Source organism: Hibiscus syriacus, unplaced genomic scaffold (assembly GCF_006381635.1).
Source record: "Hibiscus syriacus cultivar Baekdansim isolate YM2019G1 unplaced genomic scaffold, ASM638163v2 tig00001750_pilon, whole genome shotgun sequence".
NCBI lineage: Eukaryota > Viridiplantae > Streptophyta > Magnoliopsida > Malvales > Malvaceae > Hibiscus > Hibiscus syriacus.
In genome coordinates, this window is record NW_024061888.1 from 621,469 (window position 1) to 633,876 (window position 12,408).

The following is a 12,408-nucleotide window of genomic DNA, read 5'->3' on the forward strand; positions in this document are numbered from 1 at the left end:
CGATTTTTTTGGGATAGATAAGGTCGAATAATTAATTTTTCTCTTTTTATTGAATCTACGTCTTATTAAAATTTACTTAAAAAATTTGATATTTCATATAAAAAAAAACGAAAACTAGAATTGGATCTAATCTACATAAACAAAGTAAAATGGTTACATATATCATAAATAATAATACAAAATATATACAAAAAAATGGGTAATAAATAATGAAATATATGAATATACAAAATTTAAAAGGTACAAAAAATAACATATAAAAAGATTAATAAATATAAAAAGCTAAAATATAAATAAATATATAAATAAAACTAAACATGATTAAAATCTTAATAAAAATGAAAGAAAAAGTAAATTAAGAAATTACATTAAAGTTAATAAAACTTAACTATAATAAAAAAATCAAAATAGGCTACAAGCAGCGGCAAGATTGAAGCAAAATTAAGAAAAAAAGTTAGTTTATTATGTAAATAAAATTAAGTCACTTAATTAAAGTAAAAAGAAACTTAAAATAAAATAAAAATAGGATTAAATCGACATCAAAACAAAGTCTCAAAAAACTTTCTTTTCTTAAGATCTATTGTTGATTTCATCGAAAACCTCAAGAAAGACTAGATATAAGAAGATTCATTCAATAGTCATTTTCGATTTTCTCTCATCTAGTGGATTTTTCAAACAAAACAAGGTCGAGGTCGATTGAAACAAGAAGAATACAAGCAAAAAAAAAAAAAAGAAATACCTTTAAGCAAAATTTCTCTTTTATTGCTCTTATTCTTCGAATTACAATGTTTTGTATGGCTCATCTCTATTTTTTTTTCTCTTTCTCTCTCTTTTTTCCCAAAGAGGTGAAGAATGCCGTTTTTATAGTTGAGCCTCCAAACATCCAATGCGTTAGATTTTTTACATCAACGGCTAAGATGTGCCCAAATAATACAAGATCTTCTTATATAAGGAAATAACATCTAATATTATTTAAACATATCAATTAACATAATCATTTCCTTTGATAGGAGATCACATTAGATATGACAAGTTCTTTCACGATATTCTATGATATGATGATACTTTCCTTTTCTTTGTGGTCAATAAGAACGAGCTCTATGACATTCTTAAGGAAAGAGCCTCTTTAGATAAGTTTGGAGCCCACACAAAAATTGGGTATTACAATTATCCCTCTTTGCTCACTAGCGTGGAATGAGAGTAGAGCAAAGACTGAAAAAATAATTGATTTTTGTTTGATTAAGGTAGCTTTGTATTTGCATAAACTTGGAAAGTCGATATGTTTCACTGCGATTTATTCTATTCACTTTGATGTTTCTTCAGGGATATATAATATGAGTTGATTTACTTCACTGCCACTTCGTGAAGATCAATTTTGGGAGCTAGTGACTTGCTCCATTGTTTCCTTGTGGAGATCAAATCTAGTATCTACTCAACTATTTCTCAAGAAGACATGATTCTTTTGTTTGAGGACGTCAAATCTAGGAACTATTTTCCTACTTTGGATTCAAGGACACAAAGTTATGGTTATCTCAAAAGTCACCAAATTCGAAAACGAGCTCACTCCTTTGAATTTGAGGACGCCAAATCCCGTTCATTTGTAAAAATTTAAAAAAAGTTTTGTCAGATTATGTTTTGAATATAAATCAAATGCATTGTCTGATAAGTTTAAAATTATTTGAATTTAGTTGATCCAATCTAGTCGAACATGCTCATTCATCTAAAGTCATCAGATATAAAGATGATCTTGTTCTTTTGCAATCGAGAACATTAAGTCTTAACCAATGGTTGATTTGTTCCTTCAATTGAGGGACATCAAATTATAATCAATGGTTGATTTGCTCATTTATTTAAGGGCGTCAAATCATCTTACTCATTCCTATAAAGGACGCTAGGTTGTAATCGATGGATGATCTTTCTTTAAATAATGTCAAGTCGAGAAACTATCTTAATCTTTCCTATGAAGGATGTTAAGTCATAATTTAGTGGTTGCTTTGCTTCTTCCTATCAAGGATGCTAAATTATAGTTTTTAATTTTGAAAATGATTTTGCCCCTTCATTTAAAGAATTCCAAGTCATAATTAGTATGTGATATGCTCCTCCCTCTAAAAGACACCAAATTGTGAATGATGATTGATCTACTCATTTCTCTGAAGTACGCCAAGTTTTATTCAATTGTTGATATGCTTCTTTCTTTGAAAGAAGCTAAATCAGGGAATGATCTTGATCCTTTCTATGAAGGATCCCAAATCGAGAAACAATCTTGCTCATTACTTTGAAGAACACCAAGTCGTAATTAATGGTTGATCTTGTTCTTTCTCTAAAGGATGCCAAATCGGGAAATGATCGTACTCCTTTCTCTAAATGATTCTAATTCATAATTTAGTGGTTGATCTATTCCTTTCTCTGAAAGACACCAAATCAGGGAATAATATTGCTCCTTTATCTAAAAGACTCTAAGATGTAATCAATGGTTGATTATACACTAACTTCATTAGTGAGACGAATCTTTGAAATTCTGCTAAAAAACTCACATGATATGATTTCAAATGTGTCATATGCAATATGTCCTAAGAACAGTATTATGCAATTTTGGTATGGCATACATGTATGAAAAATACAATTATGAATGTGTCTTAATCTTGGGATATGAGTCTTCTAGTTGAACACATCTTAATCTTAGAAATTGCGATCTTTCTTGTCTGACAGTCATAACGCTTTAACGGTGCTGACTTTTTCTTATTAAACATGGTCCAATCATTCTTTTTCTATTCAGATTAAGGAAATGAGCCTCCTCATCTTGCCATTTGAAGATCAATTTTAAGAAATCGGTCTGTGAGGATTGCTCTACGTGTTTCAAACCCCTCCAACTTCTTTTCTAGAGAAGACAAAATTGGGCTCTAATTGTTTTCCGAAGAATTTTTTCTGTGAGCTCTTCTTACTCACTTTGAGTTGTTCAAAGTGATATCTCATTCGCATGTGTTTCCTGATGAACTCATGTTCTAAATGCTCTATTTTTTTTGTCTTGCCTTATTGAATATGATTTCCTCTATCTTTGAGGTTCAACTTTTGGCTCTCTTCTCAAGAACTCACCAAATTTTTTTCCTTTAAAGATACTAAAAATGTGCATCTATGTATAAAAACATCAATACACTTATTTTATACAAATGGTGCAGGAATGTCAATCATCAATCTTAAAAGAGGGGACTTATCATTCAGGAACCTGTCGCGGTGTCATCATTGTAGCATGTCAACTCAAGCTTTTACAGAGAGCAATCTTGTTATCTTATATGTGATCATGTCTCTCCATCTTCTTGTACCTTTATTTCACAAGAAGTTCTCTTTTTTGGATGAACATCAACCTTGAATTATTGCAGCAAACATATATATGGTATTGATGCCTCTTCTCTTTCCAAGCTTAATTACTTTATTAGAGTATTTGGTTTGAGTCAATTTGAATGGTCTTTTCCTCTCCTCGTATCATTTTTTTTCAAGGATGCCAAGCTCAACTCAGATCATTAGGAGTAACTTCAATTGTTTCTCACATTGGGTTCTTACAAAGTTGGTTCGAAAACCATTGATCAAGCCATTTTATTTCTCATTGAAACAAATATAACCTTATAAAGATTTGTGTGAAGTCTTTTGATCTTTCAAACTTCTAAAATTGGAATATGTATTCCTTGCTTCATCTTCTCAGGCTTTTACTTATTGCCCAACTATTTATTTCAAGCTTTTAAGGTAGAGTGGGTCACATCAATTTTAAGGACCACCTTTCTTCTTGAAAGATTGTCCTATTTCAAAATATTTTTTCTTTCTCACATTTTTCAAAAAATAAAGAGTTAGATAAAAAAAATTGGAAAAATAAACGGTGCCCATAAAGCATGAGTTCATTGATTATCAAACAAATCAATACCCTAATCCTTCAAAAATTATAGCTCTTTGTGAAAGGATATCGAAAGAAGACCGTATATCATTTCATACATATAAGTCATTGTGAAAGAGATATCTCCAAAGGGATATATATTCAGAATTAACCTTTTTATTCACCAGAAAACAAGCCATTAATGCATGATATATTTATCTTTTTTTTTTGTTTTCCCTATTCATTCAAGCTTATCCTCATCGTCTTGTTTGGCATCGTCTGAATTTTTCTATGGCAGAAGAAAGTTAGCCTTTTCTTTTGAACAGTGCGATATAAAGATCATCTCATTAAATAGTATAATACAATATCAAGGATTACTACTCATAAAAAGCAAGGGCAAGATTTTAATATCTCAACAAAGATTAATGTCAAGGCTCTGTTTTTCGATATTGGCCACAAATGATTTCAAGTGAAAAAAAAAGAGATTATGCTTTTTGGCTAGGGATGAGATAAAAAAATGTTTAATTTCATCACTTGTCAAAGGTCTATAATCTCGATCCTCAAAAGAGCATTTCATTGCTTAACTTTCAATGACCCTTCAAGTTTTCAATTTTGTTTTATTATTTATAGCCTAAAAGGGTAGCATTTATTCATCGAATGCAATCATTAAACCCTTTTAAAATATTTCAACAAGTAAAGAAAGAATGAATAAAACACATGTTTAAACAAGACAAAATATTAGTGCAAAAATGCCTTGGTGGGTAGACACTGGCATCATCTAGTCTTCTTAAAATGTCGCACTTCACATTAGATGTTTGGTTACTTGAAATCACATGGGACCCCTGCTTAGATTCATCGTATCATTATGGACTCAGTTTCCTCTTTTAACATGTAGATATTTTAGAATGATCATTTCTTTAAAGAGTTTAAACCTATCAGGGGCATCCGTCAAGTTTACCCTCTTTCCCTTACATGTTTGTGCTTTACATAGAATGTTTGGGCCATAATATACACTACACCTTAAATCTTGACATCTAGGAACCCATGCTTTTCTCCCATGATGGACCTCCCTTATCCCACTTATTTTTTGTTGATGATCTCTTGTTGATGTGTAAGATGTTCATTAGTCAAGTGAATCTCATTTGGGCTATTGATCGAGTATAAATATATAGTGTTGTGGCACATAAATATGTGCAAGTATACACAATTGATACAAGTAATAAAATAGTGAATGAGTATCGTCTCCACAGGGATTGCAGTTATTTTAAGAGCTAGCTATATCAAAAAAAAATGTCATGAATTAAAACTAAAACTAACTAATCTAAGTATAATGGTATAAACAAATGAAAGTATAAATGCGTTAGATGGTATGTATAAATGGTAATGGAATGTTATGGTAAGAATTAAGTGAAGTGGAGTGAAATTGATGTGGTGAAAATTGTTGAAAATATAAAAGTGTGCTGAGACAAGAATTTAAGTAAAATGCAAAAGTATACTAAAATAGGAAAATAATCTGAACTTTGGAAAATGAGATAAGACTGACAACCTCACACAATCAAGCTTATATGGAGGTAAATGGTATGGATTTGCTATGGCAATAATATTATATGCTAAGGATGATCTCTATTTCTATGAGTATGTTGCCTAAAAGAATTTGTTGAAAATGCTTCTAAACTCTCTCAAGCAAGGAACCTGATAAAACTAATGTTATGGTAATACCTCTCAGGGTGAATTGCAAAACTAGCCTATCGACTAAGTCTTATCCCTTTTAGTCAAATAAAACCCTCTCGTTATTTCTAAGGTGGGTTAGAACCTCCCCATCCCAGTTTGACTCCCTTGCTCAAGTAAATCTAACCTAGCTCTCTTGATACTAGGTATCTATACTTAGAAAATGGCAATCTTTCAAAAGCTCTTATAATGCTACAACGCATAAAGATAAAAACAATGAGCAAAACAACATTTAAAACATAACAAATCCATTCATCCACCAACACACAAAATATAATCATTAAACACAAATCCAATACAAAATAAGTTAGTTCACGGTGTGGCTAAGTTCATCAAAGAATATTCAAGTTTAGTACAAGCCCAAATAAGGTAGAAAAATAAAGCATAAGGAGAAGAAGACTCTCAAATGAACTGCTTCGTGACTTAGCTCCACCACCATACACTGCCTTAGCAAGCTAGACTCTTCAAGGTCTAACTACTACCTCCCTTAAAGCTCAGCTATGAGGACACCACGAAAAGGGGATAAAAAGGAAGAAGAAGATGGAAATGAGTAGCCCCCTTTCTCTAGGTCACCTCCTAAAGCTTTCCAAAAGTCTCTTTAAAATGTAGGGCACCTTAGGTATTTGTAGAGGGAATATTTCTAGGGATTTGGGCCCAAAATTCTCTTTGTACCTTAGGTTACACCCTTCTCACATGAATGGGGTTATTTGTGGCAAGTGGTCCCAAATTTGTAGTAGAGGTGGCGAGTCACATGTGACCAGACAACTAAACAAAGATATTTGTTCTATTTTTTATTTTCTGCTCCAGGTCTACTAGCCATCTTTTGTTGCGCAAGTCTTTCAGCGTTCTATATCCAGAATGCTACAACGTCAATTTCTCCAGCATGCCTCAGTAGCTATGTTTTCTCCTTAAGCTTCCATTGCCTGCACAACACCACAAAAGTAAGACCTTTCCCTCAACAACACCAATATTTAATAAATTTATGACGTAGCATACTTTACCACTAAATGCAACTGTATGACCTAAATACACTCTAAATGCTATGGCATGGGCTTTAAAACAAATAATAACCTAAGTAAAAAGGAATAAAGTATAACATTTTTACGGGGTTATCACACCCCAAACTTAAGCTATTGCTTGTCCTCAAGAAATGGATAATGATTAGGAGAAAATAATGCTATGGCAGAAGTTTAGTCAAGACGGTAATGTTGGATAAAATTTCAGCCCTCAGAAATAAATGGATTCAACATGCTAGACAAGTCAGGATATCAAGAACCTTTTTCTAGAGCAAGACCCTTTGCATTGTGTGTGCGTGATTGTATACAGTCTATACTTAACGAAGCTAGAAAAATTCTAATCAAGTTCCCTATTCTGCTTTAGCTTTTCTCTATTAAGCACACATTTACTTCCATTTATATTAACTTAACATAAATTTAACTTAAATATTTTTAACACTGTTACGAGGGAAGTAAGCCTATCACAACTACCATCCCACACTCTAGATGAATGGAAGCATACATTCCATCCCCGAGCTAGTTAGATAGATTCATCACGCAACTACTTTCATTCACTCGTATGTTATAGCTACCATTTATTGAAACACATTATCTAGCACTGCTATAGCAAAGAGGAGTGTCCATCTACAGTTATGCCGAAACATTTATTTGCAATTCAACAACATTTAAGCACGAGACAGTTTAATCAAACATTTATCAATTACACACATTATTCATAAATTAATGTTGTAGCATCTAAAGGTTGTTTTATAAAAAAAAATCAAGTTCCTTAAGCATGAAAAACATACAATCGTGTATCAAAAGTTCACAAAGAATCAAGCTCTAAAGTTGGTTCTATTAATCCTAATAGTCATGTATATTCAATTCACAGCCATGGAAAAAATTTCTCATCATCGGGGATCCTTAACTTTTTTCAACAAAAAATAACTTAACCTAACTAAATGCCGTAACATAATTCTACTAATACTATCGATGAAAATGCTTAACTATGGACAATAACTCCCCTAAACTTGAAGGTACATTGTCCTTAATGCATAAAGACTAAATTAACTAAACTATACTGCATGAATACAAATGCTAAGAGATATACCTCATTGTAGTGGAGTCTTATTCCCAGAATGTATGGTGATTCTTTTCTTTTGGGTTGTTTTCTCTGGTTCAGTCTGTTGGATGACCTTGGTTGGTGTTGCGACCTCAGATACCACAGTAGAAGTTTCAACTGCACACCCGACTAACCTCTTCAAGCGATATCTGGTCAGGCACGGTTCTATAGGTCATGGTTGCACAGGTGAGGATGAGATATCCTCAGTGTTAGTAGCAGAGTCGGACATTGCTTCATCATCATTCTTCTCAACATCATCATAATGGGCTGAATTATGCTGTCCTGGTGAAAGAATCTCCTCATCCACAGTATTGGATAAGGAGTTTATGAAGGCAACTAAGAGGAAGATCATTCATCGAAAACGTTCTTGTAATGGGTCATCTCAACTGTGACAAGAGAAAATAGAAAAGAAAATTGTGTTGTGGCGGTAGTGAGGGTTTCACGGTGAAAACAAGGAAAATAAAGAAAACACAAGTGGTGGCTACGGCAGAAATCAAGTGGAGAAGAAGAAATTTGAAATAAAACTTAAAAATAAAAATAAAGAGAAGAGGAGTAGGTGATTTTAAAGGAAAAATGTATGGTTTTGGGGGAGTTAATACAAAGGTAGAAAAGAGAAAAAGAAGGTAATAATTACCTATAATGTGATTGGTTAGTTTGAAAAGTTAAAAAAGGAATAAAAATAAATAAAATAATAAAAAGATATTTGTTTCCCTCATTTTTTGTCGCCTTAGCCAAAAAATCTACTAGCATTTCTTTTTGTCATCTTTTGAGCTTTCTCCCCATGCTGCCATTTGTCATTGGATGATTGAACTTAAATGGAAAGAAAAGAAATGGTTAAGTTGAAACACTTATTTATATACAAACTACAAAAATAAATATTGAAGCGAGAATTTAAAGAATGGGTAGTGCAAACTCTGAAACATAGTGGAGGAGAAATGTCAAATTGTCTCACAATATTGGGGTTCCATTATACACCTTGAGGCGTTAGTCATTCATCTTAAAAATTGAGCCATCGTCGAGATTTTTGATGTCCACAACTCTATGTGGGTGTACACGATGCACTTGAAAAGGTCCAGACCATCGAAACTTCAGTTTGCCCGGCCTTGAATTATAAGGAAGATTTGTTGGCCTTCATGAGCATATTCATCAGCCTTTTCTCACCATTTCATTTAGCTCTAGCAACCTTTTCTCATCAGCCACCTGAGTGTCCATGTTGAGCTTCTTAATCACACAGGGGGCCTTATGCTCTAGCTACACGGTTAGATGCACACCTTTCCATAGACTAATTTGAATAGGGACATACCTAGTGGAGTCTTAAAGGTTGTGCGATAAGCCCAGAATGCCTTATTAAGATTCGGGGACCAGTCTTTCCTCTTCGGGTTCACTACCTTTTCGAGAATCTACTTTATTTCTCAGTTGGACACTTCAGATTATCCATTGGTCTAGGGGTAATATGCTGTAGAAATTTTATGCCGCACCCTACATATCTGTAATGCCTTAGCAATTAATTTATTGTTGAAGTGGGTACCTTAATCACTTATGATGGCTCTAGGTGCTTCGAATCGTGTGAATATGTTCTTATGAAAGAACTTAAGCACAATCTTTGAGTCATTTCTTGGTGTTTCTATGGATTCTACCCACTTGGACACATATTCCATTGCTAAGAGTATGTATAGATCACCAAATGATTATGGGAAGGGTCACATGAAATCTATTCCCCATACATCAAAGAGCTCTATCTCCAGAATGTTTTGCCATGGCATTTCATGTATTTTTGAAATATTTACAGTGTGCTGGCATTGGTTACACGATTTGTAGAACTCGTGTGCATCCTTAAAAATTATGGGCCAATAAAATCCAGACTTTAGGACCCTTGCAGCAGTCCTAATGTAACATCCCAAAAGTCGGGCCAATTACCAAAATAGAATTTTTGGTAATTTAGTGACCAATCTCAGAAAAGATTGAAAGTTTATGGACTTAAATGAAAAGTGTTGCTGTTGGATTTAATAACAAAGTTTGAAAGTAATAAGGGTATTATAGTAATTTTTTAGGGAATATTTTTTTCCCTTTATAAAGGGTAATAAGCACGTGGGAAGGAGATAATTTCTCCAGAGCATTCTTCAGTCTTCTTCTTCCTCCTCTCCACCGTGAAGTCTTGTATAAGGTAAGTGGGTCTTCATTTGGTTAATTCTTTCGTTTTAAAGCTTGTTTTGATTCTTGGGATATTAAGAGAGAATAAGGAAAGCTTTAGGTGGCTTAAAACTCAAAGATTAACAAGTTATGAGAAATTAAGAAAAATGAGTTTGTAAGTGAATATTTGAAATAGAAGGAGTGAATAGATTTTTAAGTTGAATTTGACTTATCAATGAGTGAATTAAGAAATATGAGCTGTTAGAATTGGAATTTGTACATGTTGCGAAGTTGGTGTTATTTTTGTATTACATATAGAGGATAGAATTTTTAAGTTAAAGATATATTGAATGAGTATGAATGGTCTTAAGTAGGTGTATTTGAGTTTAGCATATTAAGGAGGAGGAAACATAAAGTGTTTGAGATGAAATGAAGTACTTTTCATGTGGAAAATGTGATTTTTGGTCTAGGGGTATCGGTACCTATTCAATAGGTACCGATACATTCTCCAACGAAAAGAATCACAGAATGTAATGAGGGTACCGATACCCCAGTTAGGTATCGATACCCTCTTGAACAAAAAACTAACAGAATGCAGTAAGGGTAACGATACCTTAAGGAGGGTACCGATACCCCCTAAAAGAGAAAGTGAATTATGGTTCATTAAATTAGTTTAAGTTATTAGCATCGAATTATAAGGTTTAGGCTTCTGATAATGTCTTGAAAATTATATTTATGTAGATACTGAGCGTAAATGAGTTCCTGAACAATTGGCAAGTAAGATCGAAAGGGGGAAAGACAAAGAGTTATAAGAGATCGATATTGACTAGTGAGGCCAGGTGAGTGTATATTAGTGATATGTAATGTTTACTGGAAATTAGACTTACGATAAGTCAATTTCCTAGAGTAATATGTATGAAGTCATGAACATGAGCATAGTTTGATATGATTATATGTGTTATATGTTGATATGCTTTGTATATGATACATGATTTATGTAAAATATTATTATGTGATAATGGAAGATCATAAAATAAAATATGAAAAGATATGCTTGTAAGAAACAAGCCATGTAGGTATATGTTACTGATAGAATAATCAAGCCAAGGTTTATTGTGATACATAAGAATGAAATGTAAACTGCATATAAGTGATAAGTCATGGAGATATGTGACTATGAGAATATTTAAGAGAAAAAAATATAAATAAGAGGATAATAAATTAAGAGACTCTACGAAAATAATATATAAATTAGGGGACATGAACATAACGATGATATGAACTTATAGGATAAGCACTATAGGAAAGAGTGATATACTTAAAAGGAAACTATGATATAGGAAGTATAAAACGAAGAACTATAAAACCCTATGAGAAGGTTATGAGAGTTATGTGAAACTAAACGTATTTAAATAATGTGAGATAAGTGATAAGGGTTATATGTTATTGTACAGGTTAGTATAATAAACCATGTAAGCTGGTACAAAAGGAAAATGAGAGAAAGATAAATAACTTTACCTATAGGATTCATATAAGATTATATGCTGGTATGATAACATGAAAAGTGAATCAAGTTCTATGATATTGATATATGAGAGTATAAAAGTACAAACCATAATTTATATGATATGAATAAGTTATTATGTGTACATGATGTCTGTTATGAGATATGATCTATGCGATCATAAGAGAAATGATATTGACTATATGAGTATATGTATATATGAATGATATGAAAATGAACTACGTGACTATGTGTGATCTTATGAAAATGTGACAATGAGCTATGTGAAAGAACTATAAAATTATGTGTATATATGATATGAATATGTGAATGCGAGATAATATAAATATTAATGCCCATGTTATGTGTCATGAGAGCTAATGGTATAGTTGGCATGCCAAGAGTCGAGGGTCTACGCGGTCTTTCGGGATATATATGTATTCTTTGGAACAAATGTGAGGTCTTTTGAGACACATACTTGATCCTTGGCTTATGTATATGATTCTTAAGGAATTTCTACGTGGTCCTTAGGGACAATCTTATATGGTACTTCAGTCCATTTCTACGCGGCACTATGGTATAATTCTATGTGGCACTTCGGTGTATTTATACGAGATGTGGTGACCACATTAGTGCACAACCTCTATAGACTCACATATCTATAGTTCTCACATGTGTACATGGGCTAATAAAGAGATAACTTTGAATACAACGTATGTAATATATATATGATGTGTAATATGAACTGCATGATATGATATATGTGTGTTATGGGTGATTGTATCTGTTACATGATACACAGGAATGTATGTTAATATTTATGTGAATGAATATGAATGACTTATATGATGATATAAGAATCTATTATGAGATATAGAATATAGATGTAAGAGACCATAGGAATAAGAAATGACCATCCAGCTCAGTTGGTAGAGCACAAGGTTCTTAACCTTGAGGTCGTGGGATCGAGTCCCATGGAGGGCATTTCATAATTTGGAGGTCTCCTACGGAAGCTGCTCTCAACCTAGTATTGGGGACAGCCTACTATCTTACCTCCCCCTTACCC